General features: G+C 49.1%; 1 protein-coding gene and 1 pseudogene across 1 annotated transcript in view; one reads left to right on the top strand and one right to left on the bottom strand.

The window, feature by feature from the left end:
* Window positions 1-10,748, bottom strand: part of PDZK1 (PDZ domain containing 1) — a 32,663-nt gene extending 21,915 nt beyond the window's left edge. Inside the window, exon 1 of the mRNA XM_014532338.1 lies at window positions 10,666-10,748. The gene's annotated coding sequence lies outside the window, so the exon portion shown is untranslated. The remainder of the gene's footprint in view (window positions 1-10,665) is intronic.
* LOC102239378 lies at window positions 3,232-20,481 on the top strand (annotated as a pseudogene).
* The last annotated feature ends 866 nt before the right edge of the window (window positions 20,482-21,347 follow it).

The raw sequence follows: 21,347 nt of genomic DNA, 5'->3' as shown, positions 1-21,347 counted from the left end.
AACCCCCTGATGGGCCCTGCTCTGTGCATGACAGGGGGCGGCGCCCCAACTCCCCAATTGGCCCTGCTCTGAGTCCGACCAGGGGCTGCACCTAGGGATTGGGCCTGCCCTCTGCCACCCAGGAGCAGGCCTAAGCCAGCAGGTCATTATCTCCCGAGGGGTCCCACCCTGGTGCACGGGTGGGGGCCGACTGCGAGAGGGCACAGGCCGGGCTGAGGGACCCCCCTTCCCCCCCACCCAGTGCACAAATTTTTGTGCACTGGGCCTCTAGTGTTTGTATATAAGGGATGAGGATATGGAGAGCAAGGACATGGGTTTAGCCTTAATGAGATGGAATACTTCTGCTAGGCAGAATAAAAATGAGATTAAAATAAGGCCTGGCTCAGTGGTTGAGTGTCAACCTATGAACCAGTAGGTCACAGTTCGATTCCCGGTGAGGGCACATGCCTGGGTTGCGGGCTCCATCTGCAGTGGAGGGGGTGCAGGAGGCAGTGGATCAATGATTCTCTCACATCACTGATGTTTCTATCTTTCTCTCCCTCTCTGAAATATATATATTTGGAAAATAAGGTCACTTACCTCAGCTTCCATCTTTCCTGCAAAGCAGGAAAACAGGAACTTTGAAAATATGGACCAAAATAGCCACTGAGCTCAAACTAATTAATCAGTGAAGCCGCCAGGAGAGGACTGTGGATTAGCTGCTACTCACAGTTCTTGTGAGGAAGAGCCCAGTGTGACAGATTTCTCAAGAAATTGATGCAAAATGTCTCCATCTTAAATTTTTTTCAATTGCAGTTTACATGCAATACAGTGGGGCCTTGACTTATGAGTGTCCCGACTAACGAGTTTTTCGAGATAAGAGCCGTCTCTCGGCCGATTTTTTTGCTTTGAGGCGAGCTAAAAAATTCGGGTTACGAGCCAGCTTCAGATACCCCACCGCTAGTTGGCGCAGCAAATGTCACAGTGACTGCCACATCAGCCCAGTATCACGTGTCTCACTTGTTCACTTTAATAATTTGACATACGAGTAATTTGAGTTACGAGCTCTGTCACGGAACAAATTAAACTCGTAAGTCAAGGCCCCACTGTATTATTTTGTATTAATTTCAGGCATCCAGCATAATGGTTAGACAATCATATGCTTTATAAAGTGTTCTCCCTGGTACTTCCAGTACATAGTCACCATACATAGTCATTACAATGTTATTGACTATATTCCCTGTGCTGTACTTTACATCCCTGTGACCATAACCACCAATTTGTACTTCTTAATCCCTTCACCTTTTTCACCCAGTCCCCAAGCCCCTCTGCCCTCTGGCAACCATCAGTCAGGTCTCTGTATCTGAGTCTGTTTCAATTTTGTTTATTTTGTTCTTTAGATTCCACATATAATTGAAATCATGTGGTATTTATCTTTCTCTGACTGACTTATTCACTTAGCATAATACCCTCTAGGTCCATCCATGCTGTCGCAAGTGGTTAAGATTTCATTCTTTTTTATGACTCATTGTATACATGTACCACCACGTTTTTATCCACTCATCTGTTGATGGACACTTGAGTTGCTTCCATATCTTGGTTATTGTAATTAACGCTGCAATAAACATAGAGGTGCATATATTCTTTCGAATTAGTGGTTTGGGTTTCTTCAGATATAGAATCATTGGGTCAACAAGGCAGTTTCATTTTTAATTTTTTTTTGAGGAACCTCCATACTGTTTTCTACAGTGGCTGCACCAATCTGCATTCCCACCAGCAGTGGACAAGGGCTCCCTTTTCTCCACATCCTCGTCAGCACTTGTTGATTTGTTGATGATGGCCATTCTGACAGATATGAGGCGATAGCTCATTGTGGTTTTAATTTGCATTTCTCTGATGATTAGTGACATTAAGCATCTTTTTATGTGCCTATTGGCCATCTGTATGTCTTCTTTGGAGAAGTTTCTATTCAGGTCCTTTGCTCACTTTTTAATTAGATTGGTTTTTCTGTGTTGAGTTGGATGAATTCTTTATAAGTTTTGGATATTGACCCCTATCAGATTTATCACTGGTGAATATATTCTTCCATTCAGTGGGTTGTCTTTTTGTTTTGTTGATGGTTTTCTTTGCTGTGCAAAAATCTTTTTTAGTTCAATGTAGTCCCATTTGCTTATTTTTTCTTTTGTTTCCCTTGCCCAAGGAGATATATCAGAACATTATATGGCTAAGAGAAATATCAGAGATTTTACTGCCTATGTTTTCTTCTAGGGGTTTATGGGTTTGAGTCTTACATTTAAGTCTTTAATCCAGCAAAATGCTCCCATTATAAAAAGCTGTCAGCTATTTCAGACTTTTAAGAAACTCCAGCCGAAGCCGTTTTGGCTCAGTGGATAGAGCGTCGGCCTGCGGACTGAAAGGTCCCAGGTTCGATTCCAGTCAAGGGCATGTACCTGGGTTGCGGGCACATCCCCGGTGGGGAGTGTGCAGGAGGCAGCTGATCGATGTTTCTCTCTCATCGATGTTTCTAACTCTCTATCTCTCTCCCTTCCTCTTTGTAAAAAATCAATAAAATATATTTTTTTAAAAAAAGAAACTCCATGTAAATTAAAGAGCTATCAACTGGGATGGCAGTTAAAGGATTTCCAATCACAAAGCATGGTTTCACTACAATGGGTTAACACATTGAATAAAAAATTCTAACCACTTAGATTAAATACATTTTTATATTAGATGGATAGATAGATCTCATGACTTTATAGCTGACCAAACAGCATGGTTTCTCATGGCTTTTCTAAACATAGTGTACAACAAGAATAGAAGGAGGAAGTGGTCATTTCTACCCCAAGTTGGGTTTTGACATGTTGAAACACAGAAGGCTGGAGGTGAGGATTTCTACATGCACCTGAGCACAGAGCTGGAAAGTGAGACTGTGGGTCCATGTGAACTGGCAGGTAAGAGAAGCCAGGACAGACCAGCGTTTCAGGGACTGGTGAACAGGGAGAGGGGATAAGAGGGGGTTGGGGGAGCAGTTTCAAAAATTAAGAGGCTCACATGGGAAACGCCACCTTAAAGATCTTTGGAACAGAGCAGTTTCTGGGAAGGAAAAGCCTGCAGCGGCCAGATGGGTACGTGGCTGATGGGAAGGGAGTCTGCACTTTTCTTTCCATCTTCCCAGCACTCTAGTCTAGGTAAAGAACGTTAAAAAAAACTAGAGTGCTAAGTCTAAAGCCAGTTCGTAATCCTGGTGCCACGATGTGCCGCTGTGAGAACACCAGCGACTTCCTTCATTTTGAGCCAGAGACAGAGGTGCGCCCAGAATGGACAATGCGCACGGACAAGGTGAAGGGCCTTAGCTAGAACATGGAAAGCATCGAAGCGCAGCCTCTGGGACAGAGAGCCAGGCCACGCACACCCCTCCCTGTCCCCGGGGGCCGTGGGAAGCTCCTTTTCTGAAAGAACATTTGAGCAGCGCTCCTGGTTTCTGCTCGAAGCTGAGAAGTAGAGATTGAATGATGGACCAGGGATGGGCAAGCACCTCAGTTACCGGGTTCTGTCTACTCTCTACAGACCACCTCTGCAAAGTTTGTTTTGTTGTTGTTGTTTTATTGTTTTTTAAATATATTTTTATTGATTTCAGAGAGGAAGGGAGAGGGAGAGCTAGAAACATCAATGATGAGAGAGAATCATTGATTGGCTGCCTCCTGCACGCCCCCTACTGGGGATCCAGACCACAACCTGGGCATGTGCCCTTGACCAGAGTCAAACCCGGGACCCTTCAGTCGGCAGTCCAATGCTCTACCCACTGAGCCAAACCTGCTAGGGCGCAAAGTTCGTTTTAGCTGCTAAAAGGCCAGGGCTGACGATTTTGTTCACCATGAAATTTTAAAGCTCAAATAATAAACTCCAATTTCCCTGAACCCAGAAGTATCATAAAGACTGAGAGCTAGGGGACTGCGAAGATAGCACCACACGCTGTGTCAAGGAGGTCTGGGATCCCAGGGAGCTTTCACAGAACTTCAGACGAAGCTGGCCAGTCCCCACACCTGCAAGAGATGGGCCCTAGCAGATGTGAGCCCAGGGTCCCCCAGCAAAGGACCCACGGAACAGACAAGGGTGGAGAAGATGAGTGAGGGGCAGTTGCCTCATAGAGAGATATCTGGCCCACGTGTGAATCATGGTAACCAGGGAGGAACTAGGGAACAGGCTCACTCACAGGACAGCACCACTGATTTCCAACAGATGAGAGAAAGGATGTGGGATGAGCAGCATTCTGCTGGGAGGTGGACAAACAGGAGGGTGCTGGGTAAGCCAGCGATGGCCAGGCCGGTGACGCCCATCAGGAGAGACAGCCCAGGAGTATCCTCCTTGCTGATCTCCCAAAGTCCAGATGTAACAGGATTGTTCTACGCTGCGGTGATTCACGCTGTTAGTCACGAGTACTCTGGCCTCGCCAGTGTCTTATCTAATAGTAATTAGGAATCAGTGATGCCGTCGGTATCTGACTATAAAGAAAAGACAGCCCCTCCTCACAAGGCACTTATGTAACCAACCCTTGAGCCAGGAAAACACTAAACAGCAAAACTTAGCAAAACAGCAGATGAGTAATATTTAACCCTAGTTACTGAGTCTATGGAATGCACAACCTGGATGGAACCGTGGAGTAAATGATTTCTGGTTCATGGAGGCATGAGGGGGAGAGAGGGCCAGAGCCCTGGTCACGTTCAACCTGCGAGCTGTTCACTGTGCACTGAAGCCCACGCTGGTGGATGAAATCCTCGGCACCTCAGCGGAGAGCAAGCAGCATTCCCGGGACGCGGGAGCAGGCGCACGCACACACCGTGCCCTTAGGGGGGAGGCTTCTCCGTCAGCCTCTGCGTGCATGTGTGAAGAGCGGACAGACAACCCCTAGACTTTTTCTGGGAAACATAATCGGTGGAGACTGGGGATGTTGTCAGCAGCTCTAGACCAGCCGGGAACTCCCCACGGCCAGCAGCCCTGAAATCTATCGGTTGGGAAGACCAAACAGTAACTATCATAGTGGGCGAGTAGTTAGAAAATACATATTTTAGGGCCCCACTTATCCGGGCTCCCCGCCCCGCGCCAGGCATCGCTGCCTTCCCCGGAGCCTGCCCGGGCCTCAGCACAGCTGTTTCCTCCAACAGCAGGAAAGGAATCCCAGCGGCCTCAGCTGGTACCTACAGGTGTCTCGAGCAAGGGAGCGATGAAGGCAGTTCAATGTTATTCTTCAGAAATGTTTTACCCAGAGCAGATCCTATATCTTTACGGCCACCTGGATTCCTCCTTTGAAAAAGGCAAGACCGGTAGGAAATTCAAACACTCAAGTGTATTGATTTTTAATTAAAAATTTAAAAATAGGATAAGTGAGGACCTAAAATATGTATTTTCGAACTGTACTTGCCCACTATGATAGCTACTGTTTGGTCTTCCCAACCAATAGATTTCAAATGCGGGAAATTAATGAAATGCATTTCATGGAGAATTACGTGGAGAAGAGTGATCATAGGTCCAGTGAGGAATTAAATTCTTTTTTTAAAAATATAGATTTTTTTCTATTTTTTTAGTATATTTTTATTGATTTCAGAGAGGAAGGGAGAGAAACAGAAACATCAATGATGAGAAAGAATCATTGATCGACTGCCTCCTGCACGCCCTACACTGGGGATGGAGCCTGCAACCTGGGCATGTGCCCTGATGGGAATTGAACCATGACCTCCTGATTCATAGGTTGACGCTCAACCACTGAGTCACGCTGGCCGGGCGAGTAATTCAATTCTGATTTCTGATTTCTGATAAGGAATGGAATCATCTGCCCCAGCCACCGTGAACAGCACTATGTCCTATATGGCAGGACTACAGGCTGGAGTTCAAAGTCTTTCACACTTTACTTGCTTACCTAAGAGTTCTGTACATTGGGAGAGAGATGGGGTCACTATTGTGTGGAAACAGAGATGCCTCATAGAAAGGACCACTGTCCACTCCTGCTGATAGGACTGGTGCCTGAAAATGCCCAGGCCATCCTGAGAGTTGCTGGAACAAAGGTACCCTCCTAAATTGGCATCTTGTTCTACAAGATCCTTTGAACTTGCATTTCTACCCCCTCACTTTTTGTTGTTGTTTCCTTTTTATTTCATAATCATACACTGAGCTCTGCAATCCAGCTGGACTGGCAAGTGGTGAGGACAATATGGAACCCAATGAGCTGCAGCAAGAGCACAAAGAGCACGAAGCTGCAGATGGGGTGCAGGGGTGCTCTCCTGGTGACAGAAGGAATGGTCGATGGGTAAGATAAAACCCAAGTCAAACTGATTGGAGGCGTCCCCAGTGAGCAATGCTGCTCTGCCGCTGGCCTTGCCCTTCCTGGACCCCAGCTCCATGGCTGCCACAACCTCCGTGCCGCCGCTCACCTGGCGAAGACCACACACTGGCCACCCACCCTCTCAGGCTTGGGGGTGCAGAGAAAAATTGGGAGCCCTTGTGCTGGGTCCAGCCTTTGCCATGGACAGATGGGCTTCAGGATGAAATTCTTGTCATCAAATTTCTCCCCATAGACGGACTTGCCTCCTGGGCCATCATGGGTGTGAGGTCACCACCTGGCACATAAATCCGGAGTGTTCTGTGAGAGCAGGAACCTCTGTAACCAGATCCTCTCTCCCCGGGGCTGAGAGCGCGGGAGTGTCTGCTGTCTTTGGGACTTTGTCTGCCAACAGCTCGAGGGCTGGCATGGGCAGCCATGTGGAAGGACATGGTGGGTTCCCCATGGCTGGGCACAGGTGGCCCCAGGGCAGTGGCGTCTGCGAGGCCCCCGGATGCCTGGCTCTGATTTTGAGGCTCCGCATGACCCAGCCCTACATGCAGCTCTACTCTGCAGGCACCGAGCCTGCCTTCCCACGGGCCCCTGCTCTGCCCCAGACCTGTCCCCACTCAGCGTAGGTCCTAAGCAAACAGTTTTCACACATGAATGAATTCAAGACCTACCCATCCTCAAGGCCAGGTTCAAATGTTAGATTATTTACAAATCCTTTCCTGACCAGCACAGTCTGAAGGTACCATTCCCTCCTCTGAATGTCAAATATCATTTATACAATCAATAGGTTATAGTTAGTACCTACTGTGGGGCAGACACTGAGGCTCAATCCAGATTCGTTACTGTCCTGCCCTCACAGAGCCCAGAGCGCAGTGGGTGCTGGAATATTGAAAAGTACATGTTTTATGCAGAGACAAACTCATTGATACAGAGAACAAAATGATGGTCACCAGATGGGAGGGGCGGGCTGGGGGATGAGTGAAAAAGGTGAAAGGGATTAAGTTCCAATTGCCAGTCATGAGAACAGTCACAGGGGTGTAGAGCACAGCACAGGGAATATCGCTAATAATATCGTAAAAACTACGTATGAGGCCAGATGGGAACTAGATTTATCGGGGTGATCACTTCATTCATAAGTTGTATAAATATCTAATCACTATGCTGTACACCTGAAACTAGTATAATGTTGCATGTCGACTGTAATTGAAAAAGACAAAAAGGAAACCTGTGGTTGTTACACATGCGTATTGAGCTCCCACGAGGCTCCACGCACCAACTGAGGTGCCCTTTGAGTTCTCATTTAATCCCATTTTATAAGGAAAAAAGCAAACAAAGACTCTGGAAGGTTAAGTTGGTTTCCCGTGGCTATTTGGATACGAAACAGAACCCGGATTCAACCCTTACTGAGTCTGGGCTCCTTCCACCACCTCCCAGCCTCCCAACCACGAGGACGATGTTGTTAGGAAGCTCGGGTGGTTAGGCTGGAGGAGGAAGGCATCCCAGGCGAGAGAAGCAGCACAGGTGCGTTCAGGAATGGTGAGTGGCTCCGAGCACCCGGAGAACAGGTTTATGTGGCAAGGATGAAGGTCAGACTGTAAAGTGCCTCACACTCAGTCCTGTTGATTCCAGAGGACCTCAGTGTCCATGAGGCTTGGAGCCTGAGAAGCTGGTGGTCTCAGACCACGAGCAGCCCTCCCTCGCTGTCATTGAAAAGCTAGCAGGTGGCCCTAGCTGGTTTGGCTCAGTGGATAAAGCCTCAGCCTGCAGACTGAAGGGTCTGGGGTTCAATTCCAATCCAGACCATATGCCTGGTTGCGGGCTCAATCCCCAGTAGGGGACGTGCAGGAGACAGCTGATCAGTGATTCTCTCTCATCAGTGATGTTTCTATCTCCCTCTCCTTTCCTCTCTGAATTAATAAAAATATTTTTTAAAAAAGAAAAGAAAAGAAAGAAAAGCTAGCAGGTGCCTTTTCCTGTTTATCAAAGTTCCTTGCCACTGCCAGGTTCCTTCCTTCCCCAGATCATGCCCTTCACAAAACTGTATGAAGATCATCAGAATACACCCCCAGAATACACTGCAGGTGTGCTAGGCCCAAAGTGCCTTCTCCACTCCAATCCTCGTAGCACTAGGAAGCAGGTTCCATTACATTACGCCTGTTGGACTGTGAGGAAATGGAGACTTAGAGAGGGAGAATCCGTCTGCTCAGGAATGCAGGTGTCCAGTTCCAGCACCCATACCCTTCATCATGTAGCCATGACTCCCACCAGGCAGAGAGAAGAGAGATCTGAGCCGTCCCTCGTGAAGGACCAGGGTGAGGCGCTGCGAGATGTAAGGGAAATACGTCTAGCTCTAACTTGCTACTCTCATCAAATTCCTGTGCAACAAATGTGAAAATCATTTAACCAAGATGTAAAATAGAGACGCCCATTCCCGCATGATCAGACTTGGGACCACAGATGACCTGAGAGAGTATCCGAATTCTTCAACCTCTCCTTTGGAGCAACTTATGAAAACATCCTGATTCTATCCTTGCAGTTCCTTCCATTTATCCAGATAGCTCAGCATCTCCTCTTGCTGGTGTTCTAGGAGCAGGGATGACACAAAGGACAAGATCCCTGCTCTCCTGAAGCTGAACACCTGGCAAAGGTGACATCTAAGAAGTAAACAAGATGGTTTCTGAGAATAAGGCTACTTCTGAGGGGCACGGTGACGGGGTGGAGGGGGAAACTGGGGAGCTAGCATTGTAATTCATACCCAAGTGACAAGAAGGAGCCAGTCTTCAAAGCCCCAGGATCTATTCTACTTGGTCGGCTGGGAAGAACAGAGGTGATCGTGAAGTCTCAGCTCCTTATCATAGAAGCTCGATGAGATTAACAGACGGGACAAGGTCTCCAGCTAGCCCCGAGGCGGTTTCTCCCGCTCATCCAGAGCCTTTGGATACATCATTAGGAATGTTTTGTGGAATCTAACGAACAAAATAGATTCAGAGACATAGAAGCTTGGAACAGACACGAATCTCAGAAGGCGGGCAGGGCTGGGGGTGGGAAGAGATTCACCATATATGCATAACCCATGGACACAGACAATAGTGTGGTGAAGGCTTGGGGGCAGGATGGAGGGGGCCAGTGGAGAGGGGGACATCTGTAATACTTTCAACAATAAAGATAATCTTTTTTTAAAAAGAAACATAAGCACATTTGTGTTTCTGCTCAAACACATATTTATAATTTTACTTTCAGTACAGCCTTCAGCAGAAGACAAGAGCCTATGGTAGACGATAAAAGCGAGGCCCAGCTGGCTCAGTGACTTGTCCGCTAGCCGGTCACTAACAACTGCACCATCCCAGGTGATTGGGATTCCGCCCCGCGTTCCTTCCCTGGATGAGAGGCAGCTGTCTATGGACACAAGACATCATTACTAGCAATTTCCTAGTTTATGGTGCCAAGAACGTGCAAAGGAATCCGAGATAAGACCAATGTACTTAGTCATAACACACAAACTCAAAGTCCCTGAGCTATTCGCTTCAGGAGAGAGCATGTGACTCCAGGTGACCAGACACCCAGGACCTGAGACATCAGCCCTGTGACTACTGGTGAGGAGTGAGAGCGTGCCGTGCAACCTCGCAGGGCCTGGGACCAAGGAGCCAGCCAGAACCGGTTCTCCTCAGCGGGTGAGCCCTTAGAACAGACGAAAGTCACACTGAAGTCCCTTGACCCCTCTGCTTAGGAAAGAAGCTCCCAAACCTGCACGCACACGAGAATCATCTGGGTGAGGATTCATCAAACCAAGACTTTTCAGACCCACACAAAACCCACAGGACTAGGAATTCCAAAGGGTAGAGCCTGGAGATCTACATTTAAAACTCAGCCAGCCTGCAAACCCACTGCTTCCCCACGTCTCAGTGCGTAATGGAATGAACAGAAGAGCGATGCCTTTCTTTATGGTCCAGTTGCAGTAGGTTGTGTCCTTTAAGAAAATCTCTAACACCCAAGCCTTGCCCAGCGGGAAGGTACCGTGAGGACCTCCCGGGGCCTGTGCGGCCTGTCGTCTCCCTCCCCTTGGCCGCACATCAAACCTCCCCGCAGCCTGGGAGAGCTTTCTCTACAGACCCGCCGGCCAGCTCCGTGGGGAAGCGGCCTCCATGCAAGTGTTGGAGCATCTCAAGCAGAGAATCCAGGAGAACAGCCTTCACACACCCTCACACACACCCCCACCACCACCAGGCCTGGCTCCTGGCTCCTTCCCCACCAGCCTCTCTGCTGCTCTGGACGCCCAGCCGCCGCTTAGAAAAGGGAAAAGGAAAAGAAAGACGGTGGCCTGGTGGCCAGCCCCTGGTCGGGGACGCAGAGTCCCTGCTTACCTGGATCTGGGAGGAAGCGCTCACTGCTGGGTCCACTGGGGAATCCACTCTGCTGGGGAGCTGTTGCCGTGGAACTCGCTGGACTTTGAACAAAGATCGATTTAAAAGCTGATGTATTTAACAGGGACACATGGTCTGAGTTCAAGTGACCTCTGTCCTGCTTCCTGCCAGCTGGCTGGGCAAACCCAATGCACTGACCCACCAGCCTAACCTGCGGGATGCCACTGCCTGCCAGCCCCTCCCAGCCAAGGAGGGCAGGGAAGACGGGAAGGACGGCCAGGGAGGAGGTGCCTCTGCCCTCCTCGTCCTCGGGTCTCTCCTTGCAGCAGACGCCTGGTCACATCCAACTAACACCCAACGCCCAGGAGCCTCCGCTGTCGCCCACCCCAAGGTCAGGGCTGAGGGTCACTTGAGGTCTTGCTGGGGCGCAGGAACCTATGCAGCCACCCCCAACAGGAGACCAGTGAGCCCAGTCAATGCAGCAAAGCCCCCCACGGCCCATCCTTTCTCTCCGGCAGTGGGAGTTCTCTCACTCACTTGCTCCCTGGGAGTTGAGCAGTAAATGGCTCCTATCGCCCAGGCTCCCTTCCTCTTGTTATACACTCTCTCTCTCTCTCACCTGAGTGTTGTCCTCTCCCACCCCCTCTCTCACTTGAGAGCTGTCCCTCTCCCACCCCCTCTCCCACCCCCTCTCTCACCTGAGAGCTGTCCCTCTCCCACCCCCTCTCTCCCCCCCTCTCTCACCTGAGAGTTGTTCTATTCTCAACTGTCTGCCCTTCACACTCAGCCTCGCAGACACGCCCGGCCAGGTAGGTGGAAGGCATTTCTACGAGCTCCTCTCAGCCCCAGGCCCCAGATGGCCAGCAGCTGATCCCGATCAGCAGCACCCACACAGGCCAACCCCGCTCCCAGCTCTCGCTGACCTGGATCCTCAGCCCACACTGGAAATCAGGGCAAGGGATGGCTCCAGGCAGTGAGGCCAAGCGAGCCACAGGCTGAGGAAGGGTGGCCCCTCCACCCACACCGGCAGGGCCCTGGTCTTCGCTGGGCCTGGGCTGTCCCCAGCCAATGCACGACTGAGCCCGAGGGTAAAGAAATGCTCAAAACCTGAGCAGCTACCTCAGGTCAGGTCCTCCCCACCCTGACGCTGTGCCCAAGCCTCCGTAGACGTCCCAAAGCAAAGGGGAGGACGGGAAATCTGGACTTAAAGTCAGAACACCTGGGTTCAAATTCTGACGCTACCACTTCCAGGTGCTTGATCTACAGTAATTCATCTGCACGGGCCCCGACCAGGGACCAAGCCTGAAACCTGGGTATGTGCTCTGACCGGGGATCGAACCCGCAATCTTTCAGTGGACGGAACAGCACTCCAACCAACTGAGCCACACCAGCCAGGACTAGAGGTTTCTTTTTTATATTGAGTCAAAACATCTCACACTTCCACCCACAGGTCCTGATGGCTCCCTCTGAGCTGCCCTAATTCACTCTTTATATACATCGCAGCCTTTAAATACTGGAAGACTGGGCATTCTCCATAAACCTCATTCCTTAGGGTGGTCTGCCTATGCCATGACTTCAAGATTTCTCGCCCTGGACCCCCACCAATTTGTCAATGTCCCTCTTAAAATCAAGGACCTAGCCCTGGCTGGTGTTGCTCAGTGGTTAGAGTGTTGGCCCATGCACTGAAGGGTCTCGGGTTTGATTCTGGGTCAAGGGCATGTGCAGGAGGCAACCAATTGATGCATCTCTCTCACATCAATGTTGCTCTCTCTCTCTTTCTCTCCCCCTCCCACTCTCTAAAAACCAATGGAAAAAATATTCTCGGGTGAGGATTAACAAGAACAAAAACCAAGGATCTAAAGGGGAACCTTTAAAGTGAGGTCACTGTTCTATAGCCTGAGTGAGGAGGTGGCTATGTAATTGTCTACAATTATTGAATTTCACCAAACTGTACCCCTAAGACAGATGAATTATATTACATGTAAATAGTACCATAATTTTCAAATTAAGGAGCATAAGTGAGTAATATTTATTCTTGAAACTTCTAAAACAAAAAACGTTGTATGACACACACACACACACACACACACAAAAGACAGCCCTGCTCTGGCCAGTTTGGCTCAGTGGCTAGAGCAGCCGTGGGCAAACTACGGCCCGCGGGCCGGATCCAGCCCGTTTGAAATGAATAAAACTAAAAAAAAAAAAGACCGTACCCTTTTATGTAATGATGTTTACTTTGAATTTATATTAGTTCACACAAACACTCCATCCATGCTTTTGTTCCAGCCCTCCGGTCCAGTTTAAGAACCCATTGTGGCCCTCGAGTCAAAAAGTTTGCCCACCCCTGGGCTAGAGCGTTGGCCTGCGGACTAAAGGGTCCCAGGTTAGATTCTGCTCAAGGGCACATACCTCGGTTGCAGTCTCCCAGCCTGGGTCGGGGGCATGCGGGAGGCAACCAATCAATGTGTCTCTCACATTGGTGTTTCTCTCCGTCTCGCCCTCTCCCTTCCACTCTCTCTAAAAATCGATGGGAAAAGTACACCCCTGGGCTAGAGCGTTGGCCTGCGGACTAAAGGGTCCCAGGTTAGATTCTGCTCAAGGGCACATACCTCGGTTGCAGTCTCCCAGCCTGGGTCGGGGGCATGCGGGAGGCAACCAATCAATGTGTCTCTCACATTGGTGTTTCTCTCTGTCTCTCCCTCTCCCTCCCACTCTCTCTAAAAATCGATGGGAAAAGTCTCCTTGGGTGAGGATTAAAAAGAGAGAGAGATTTCTCAGACTCGCCCTCAGTATGGCAAACGGGAACATGGGCTCCTTCCCAAGCTTTAACTCCCTTCCCACCGGTGGGAATATGAGGAAGGCCATCAGTGAGCAGCCTGCGGGACGGCCTTGGCCCATCCGAGGCTGGGACTTTGCAGGACAGATTTCGTGTGTTTTTTCCAGAGTCCAGGCCACCCTAGTGGTTTCCTCACTCTCCCTGATCCGTTTTCCCTTGTTCTGTTTTTCCCATAAACAGATCCCCTTCTATCATACTGATAACTTACCTTTATTAAGTATTTTCTGTCTCTCCCCCACCAAAATGTAAGTCCCCCAGGCACAGAGCTCTATGTTCTGTCGCTGTAGCCCACAGTGCCTGGGATACAGGTCTAGCTTACAGCCAGCTTTCAGCATGTTACTGGATTGACGAGTGAGTGAATGGCTCCTCGCCACAGGACTGGTTTCCTTTCCCTGCGAGCGAACGCAGCCGTTTGAGGCTCTCAGTTCTGCCCGGGTCTCTGTGCCTGGTCTCGTCTCCAGTCCCTGAGTGACCCTGTGAAGAAAACTTCTCCCAAGTTCAACTATCTATTTTTAAAAATGGTTTTCTGTATTTCACCCAGTATTTCTACAAACTTTGTAGAGGAAAGGTTTTCAGAGGATCTAGTCTGTCATGTCTGAGGAAATGGTTCTACCGTTTCACAGTCACTTTGCCTCTCAAAGCTCCAGCTTTTTCTTCTGTGAAATACAGGTAATACTAACGACCTCATAGTGTACCTTGCAGCCTTAAGAAGGCGTTTGTACACCCCCCAGAACCAGGAAAGTGCTCAGTACATAATCACATTATTAATGTTTTTGCAAGAACAAGCCCTCTTAATTTATGGGCACACATGGTACAGATAGGCTGGTGAAGTCAACGGGCTGCAAGTACACATTGGGTGGGCAGCTTGGGAGTTCAGGACACTTGGTGGCATTCTTGCCCACGCACAACACAGACTTTTGTGCAAATGGTCAGAAACAGAAAACTGGAAAGACCTCTCAATGCTTCCCAACATTTTCCCACAGAGAAGTTGATAGTAGTTGTATAATTCACTAGGGTAAACAACTGCCCGTCTGTCCAAGGCTGGAGTGACCTGCCTCCGGCCAGGCTAGCTGCCCAGGCTCTGCCCAGACTACCAAAGGCTGAGGGGACCAATGCCCTAGCATACTTTTAGAAAACTATCAAACATCCTTGAGAGCAACTAAAGAAAACTTAAATAAATGGAGGTTATACCATGTCCATGGCTTGAAGCTTCAACACTGTAAAGATGTCAATTCTCTCCAAATTGATTTACAGATCAGTGTATTTACAATCAGAATCCCCCAGGGTTTGTTTGGTTATTTGGCTTTTGGTTGACCTCGATGAGCTAGTTCTGAAAAATAAGAAGGAAGGAATTGCTCTACTGGGTAACAAGATAGTAGAGTGGCAGTGATTACTACAGTGTGGGATGGGCACAAAGCAGATGAGTGGACTGATGGAATATTCTAGAAAGCCTCAACACAGACCCGTTCATTCAAATAAAACAGTTAATTTATGACAAAGAACAGGGGAAAGAGTGGTGGGTGTTTTCTTTTTTTTTTTTTTCAATAATTTGCTCTGATATATTCCTCTTGGGCTGTTTTATTTCATCAATATGATATGTATGAGATTCATCCATGTTGCTATGTGCAGTTGTTTATTTTCATTCTGGGATTCCATTTATAAAGGGGGGGGGGCAAAATAGGTTAAATTACCAGTTAAAAGTACCTAAAAGATAAATCATAAGTAATGATATGAAATAATAATAATGAGAAGACAAATAATACTAACAAATAGTACAATAATTAATAAATAATAATGCAAGAATAAACTGTGTTTCGTGTACTCACAACTGTAAACCTACTTGTGCCCACCCCTGTTACTGTCCGAATGTCAGGCCGAACTTTGGGTGATGCCTGCCTAGGTGGGAACACACTGCCCTGCCTTCTGGGGTGCTGCAAGAGTCTAGCTCAGCCGTGGGCAAACTACGGCCCGCGGGCCGGATCCGGCCCATTTGAAATGAATAAAACTAAAAAAAAAAGACCGTACCCTTTTATGTAATGATGTTTACTTTGAATTTATATTAGTTCACACAAACACTCCATCCATGCTTTTGTTCCGGCCCTCCGGTCCAGTTTAAGAACCCATTGTGGCCCTCGAGTCAAAAAGTTTGCCCACCCTTGGTCTAGCTCCTGAGCTGAGTGGTGGTCACACAGGTGCTTGAGATTAAATCTGAGCTGTGTGTTTTGGTTCTATGCACTTTCCTGAACGTATATTATGTCAGACAATTAATGAGGTTAAGAACGAAGGCCTGTTAACAGTCATGACAGGTGTATAGCACCCCGGGGTGAACAGCAGCTCTTCAAGGCTGGCCGTGACCCACCTGATGGCTTCAGCCGCCCTCAGCCCTGCCCGGCGTATCCGCAGTCAGAAGGGATCTGTGTCTTGGCGTGGCGGACCTCGCACTCTTGGCAGGAATCTTCTACCTCAGTACTTTTCAATGTGGTGACATTTACTATCTTAACTGTTTCTGAGTATACAGTGCAGAGGCATTAAGTACATTCCCATGCACCCAGCACCACATCCAGCCCCAGAACTATCTCATCTCCCCGACCTGAAACTCCACACGCATTGAGCAGTCCCTGCTCATGGTCTCTCTCCCCTCCAGGCCCTGGAAATGGCCACTCCCCTCTCTGCCTATGGATTTGACTCCTCACCTCAGACAAGTGGAATCATGCAGTAGTTGTCCTTCTGTGGCTGGCTTATTTCACTTAGCAAATGTCTCCAAGGCTCATCCGTGTTGTAGCACGGATCAGATTTCCTCCCTTTTTAAGGCAGAATAATATTCCATTGTATGTATACAACACATTTTATTTATCCATTCATCTGGCAATAAATGGATTACTTCCACCTTCTGGCTACTGTGAACAATGCTGCTATGAACATGCGTGGACAACGATCTGCTTGAGTCTCTGCTATCAATTGTTTGGGGTATGTGTCCAGAAGTGGAATCGCTGGATCATATGGTGATTTTATATTTAATTTTTTGAGGAACCGCCATACTGGTTTTCACAGTAGCTGCACCATTTGACATTCCTATCAGCAATGCACAGGGTTCCAATTTCTCCACATCCTCACCAACACTTACTATTTTCTGTGTTGTTGTTTTTTAATAATAGTCATCCTAATGGGGAGAAGGTGACATCTGATGGCTTTACTTTGCATCTTCCCAAAAATGAATAAGGTTGAGCATCCTTTCCTGTGCTCACCTCACCAACACTTACTATTTTCTGTGTTGTTGTTTTTTTTAATAATAGTCATCCTTATGGGGATAAGGTGACATCTGATGGCTTTACTTTGCATCTTCCTAAAAATGAATAAGGTTGAGCACCCTTTCATGTGCTCATTTACCTTTTGTATGTCTTCTTTGGAGAAATGTCTGTTCAAGTCCTTTGCCCATTTTTTAATCGGGTAGTTCAGTGTTTTGCTGTTGAGTTGTACCTCCTCACTTCTTGACTATGAAACAAAGATCCAGAGAGATGAAGTGACTGGCCCACGGCACGCGAGTTCATAGCAGAGCCGTGGCTTACGTTCTGCTCTCGCCACCGAGGCCAGCCCTTCCCGTCCAGCTGTCTGCCTGGCCGGGCACAGGTTCACCGCCTCCACCTGCACATGGAGATCCACCTCTGACAGCCCCAAGTTTTCACTCCAACTTCGGATCTGATCACCGCAGCATCACCTCGTTTTCAGTAGCTCATTAACTTACTCAGAGCCGGTGCTTTAGGCTCCAGTGGTTTTCTGTCCCTGTGCTGTGTCTCCCTTTTCACTCACCCTCCATGCTGCTCCGGCCTCACCCCCCACCTGCAGAAGCCGTCTGTGTAGTCTGCAGCCTCCGGAGACATGTGTTAGGCCGGGTCCACGTGCAGACCTGCGGTCAGTGGCTCACAGCTGTGCAGGGGTGGGGGCGGGGCCAAGCCGCTCTCTGTTGCCTCACACAGTGTGGCCCTACCTGGTTGCTGACCTGGTCTTTTTCACCAACCAGGTAGCAGGTCAGCGGAGGCCTGAGAACCCCTGAGAGCAGCGAATTATTAACACTCCCAAGCTGGCTGCAAAGGGTACTTCAGCTGTCGTTCCCTTCCTCTCCCTTCTCCCAGCTGAGGTGTCAGAGAACACAGTCCTTTTCCACCGAAAGGAAAGCGGAGGAGCAGGCAGGAGCAGACGGTGCGGGTTCCTGCGGGTCCAGTCCAGGCACTCGGAATGCGGACCAGTCTCCATTGCCTCTTTCTGAGAAACTCGGTGGTCCTTGGGACGTGTGCCTCCCACCCCACCCCTGCCCCTGTTTCCAATGACATTCAGTATTATTTTATATCAGCTTCAGGTGAATAGCATAGTGATAATTTATGAAGTGATTCCCCCAATAACTCTAGCACCACCTGGTCCATGCATAGTTATTACACTATTATTGACTATGTTCCCTATTCTGTACTTTGCATCCTATGGCTGTTTTATAACTACCAATTTGTAGGTCTTAATCCCTTCACCTTTTTCACCCAATCCCCCTCCCATTTGGCAACCATCTGTTTGTTCTCTGTATCTAGAAGTTTGAACCCTGTCTCAGAGGGTCCATTTCTCAGGGCCCTCGAGGGACAAGCTGGGGGACAGGAGAACAAAGTGTCAGGGACCTGAAGACCACACCTCGGCCCGACGCCACCCCTCACAGAGAGACTGGGGACCATCCCATCCAGGGCCAAGATGGGGGCCACGGCCAGTGAGAGAGAATCAAGCCTAGTGGTCCCAAGCCTGTGGCCTGATCTACAAGACACCCTGCCTCACAGTATTCCCTCCCTCAGGGTGGTCCCCGTGTCCCCTGACATTCCTGTTGTTAATCCTCCCCCGAGGATATTTTTCCATCGATTTTTAGAGAGAGTGGAAGGGAGGCGGAGAGACAGAGAAACATCCATGTGAGAGACATATTGATTGGTTGCCTCCCGCACGGCCCGGGGATCGATCCTCCAAGCAAGGTTTGTGCCCTTGACTGGAATGAACTCTTGGGCAGAATCAAACCCGGGACCCTCCAGTCCTCGGGGCCAATGCTGTGTCTGTGACAGGCCCCTCTCACTGACACAGGAGAGGTGTTACCAGACACCCCGTGAGCCAGTGGGAGCAGCTCTCTCCAACCTCGATCCTTGTCTTCTCATATAAATGGATTTATACGAGAGATCGGGACTGCATGGTGAAAAGCCAATGTATTAAAGAATTAAAGCACGCCCCTTCATTGGAAAAGCAAAGCAAGCAACTGATCTGCAGAGCAGGTTGGGTGGGGGTCCGGGGCATTACACACCCTCCTGTCCACAGGTCTCACAATTCCTCTGCTGACTATTTGGGTGCAGATTAATTCTCAAGGTCCCTTTTCTACTTTGTTGTGGCCTCCCCAGGATTCATGAGCAGCACCTGTCAACTGTATCTCGCCCAGCCTGAGCCTGCTGGCTTCTCCGCTTGGGGAGTGACACTGCCCTGTTTTCCGTCCCCTTCCCCCTCCCTTTCTGCATTCTCTCCTTAGAACAGTGGTTCTCAACCTCGGCTGCACATTAGAATCACCTGGGAATCTTTTTAAAATCCTGATTTCTGGGCCTCATCCTCCGGAAATTCTGTTTCTTTGTTACTAATGTTGTGGCCCCACCCCATAACAAAGAAACAGAATTTCCGGAGGATGAGGCCCAGAAATCAGGATTTTAAAAAGATTCCCAGGTGATTCTAATGTGCAGCCAAGGTTGCGAACCACTGCCTCAGGGTTGTGTTTTTTTTTAACCATTTGCTCTGTGTCCTGGGCTGGGGAAGATAATGGCTTGTTAGTTACAAGCTGGCTGCAAATTGCCCACACTGTTTGGCCTTGTTTTAACTTTCCTGCCTCAGTTTCCCTATGCCTCCTGCCCTGGAATCCTGCAACATATCCACTGAACCAAACCGGCTGGGCTCCCTGACATTCTCGTTGGGATTGCACACTACCCATGCGCACCTGCTTTCCCCGCTGCTCTAACGCAGGGGGGGATGGGGCGGGCGGGGTGGGGAGATGCTTGCCTTCAGCATCCACTGGAGAAGGTGCATGTTCTTCATGGAAGCCCCGTCAGGATGAGGATGGAGCCATCGACCTGCCTTCAGGTGGAATCGGCCTAGCGCTCCCCGCCCCGCACTCCCCCAGCGGTAGGAGTGCCTGCAAGCCCGCCCTCTCAGCGGCTCCTTTGCTAAACATCCTCTTTTCCTTTTCCCCAGATCATATTGAAAACACCCTGGAAGAAATGGCTGTGCCCGCGAGAGCAGAGTGAAGGTTGTGGTGAGCCTTAGGGCCGAGGAAGGCCGGAGCAGGCACCAAAGGCCGCGGGGAGAGCATTGGCTCAAGATGGAAATCACGAACCACACGATACTCTCAAGAAAGAACACCTTGACATCATAAACAGAAAAATTAGCCAGCTTCCCAAAGCAGAAAGGAATCTACTTGAACATGGGTCAACGTATGTTGGACTGAATGCTGCTCTCTGTGGCCAACTAGCAAACAGTCTTTTCTGACGCGTCTTAAATGGGACACGGGCTCGTATCGCTGCTGGTTTACCAATGGCAGTGACCCCATTTTGACAGCGGACGTAGTTACAAGTGTTGTAAGTTTACCATTGAACACAGGCGACTTGAACTGTGAAACCTGTACCGCAACACGAGGTGGGTTGGCTGGGCTTGTTTTGGGTGGTCTGCACCCTGTCTTCTCGGCCATTCCTGTGGCCTAGCAGCCAGGTAGGCCTCAGCCCGGCAACCAGAGAGAGGAGACATCGTAACCTACTGGATCGGAATTTCTCAGCCTACTTCTAGATGTTATTTCCCATTTTGCTCCAGACTGCGTTTTCAGCATACCTTCGTTCCAGACAATACAACTACTTCTAAAGGCTCTTTGGCCTAAAAATTCAGTGATTGTTAAGCAAATGTGTACACAAAAATAAAACTGTAAGAATAAAAAATAGAGAGAAAGAAAACACCCTGGAGGTCACAATGTTAAGTCTCTGATTCAAAGAATCAGGCCTCCATCTCCTGGCTTTCCTCTCTACAAGCGGGTGAGAACCCCAGAGGCCTGTGGCCACCGACTCAGAGCACGAGCGTCTGACGTCTCATGACCCACATGGTCAGAAAGCCTTCTTTGGGGAAACAATGAAGTCAAGAAGGTCCTTCCTGCCCGGCTGTGGTGGCTCCGTGGTTGAGCATCAACCTATGAACCAGGAGGTCACACAGTTTGATTCCTGGTCAGGGCACATGCCTGGGTTGTGGGCTCCATCCCCTGTGTGGGGTGTGCAGGAGGCAGCGGATCAATGGTTCTCTATCTTTTTTTTTCTTTTAAATATATTTTATTGATTTTTTACAGAGAGGAAGGGAGAGAGATAGAGAGTTAGAAACATCGATGAGAGAGAAACATCGATTCAGCTGCCTCCTGCACACTCCCTACTGGGGATGTGCCCGCAACCCAGGTACATGCCCTTGACCGGAATCGAACCTGGGACCCTTCAGTCCACAGGCCAACGCTCTATCCACTGAGCCAAACCGGTTTCGGCCAATGGTTCTCTTTCATCATTGATGCTTCTATCTCTTTCTCCCTCGCCCTCTCTCTTCCCCTCTGAGATCAATAAAAATATATTAAAAAATAAAAGAAGAAGGTCCTCCCTCTTGGGCGATGTTGAGTGTGACACCGGTGGCAGGTGCACGGGAGGCTCAGTCCCTTTCCTCCTCAGCCACCGGGCAGAACACCCAGCTTCACGCTGTGGTTTTTCTGGAATGAGACATTAAAACAATCAGGCCCAAAAGCTGGGCTGGGACTCCTGGCGCCTGTGGGGAG

The sequence above is a fragment of the Myotis brandtii genome, unplaced genomic scaffold, assembly GCF_000412655.1.
Source record: "Myotis brandtii unplaced genomic scaffold, ASM41265v1 scaffold882, whole genome shotgun sequence".
NCBI classification, from domain to species: Eukaryota; Metazoa; Chordata; class Mammalia; order Chiroptera; family Vespertilionidae; genus Myotis; species Myotis brandtii.
The sequence above is the reverse complement of the archived record's forward strand: the minus strand, read 5'-3'. Positions and strand labels throughout refer to the sequence as shown.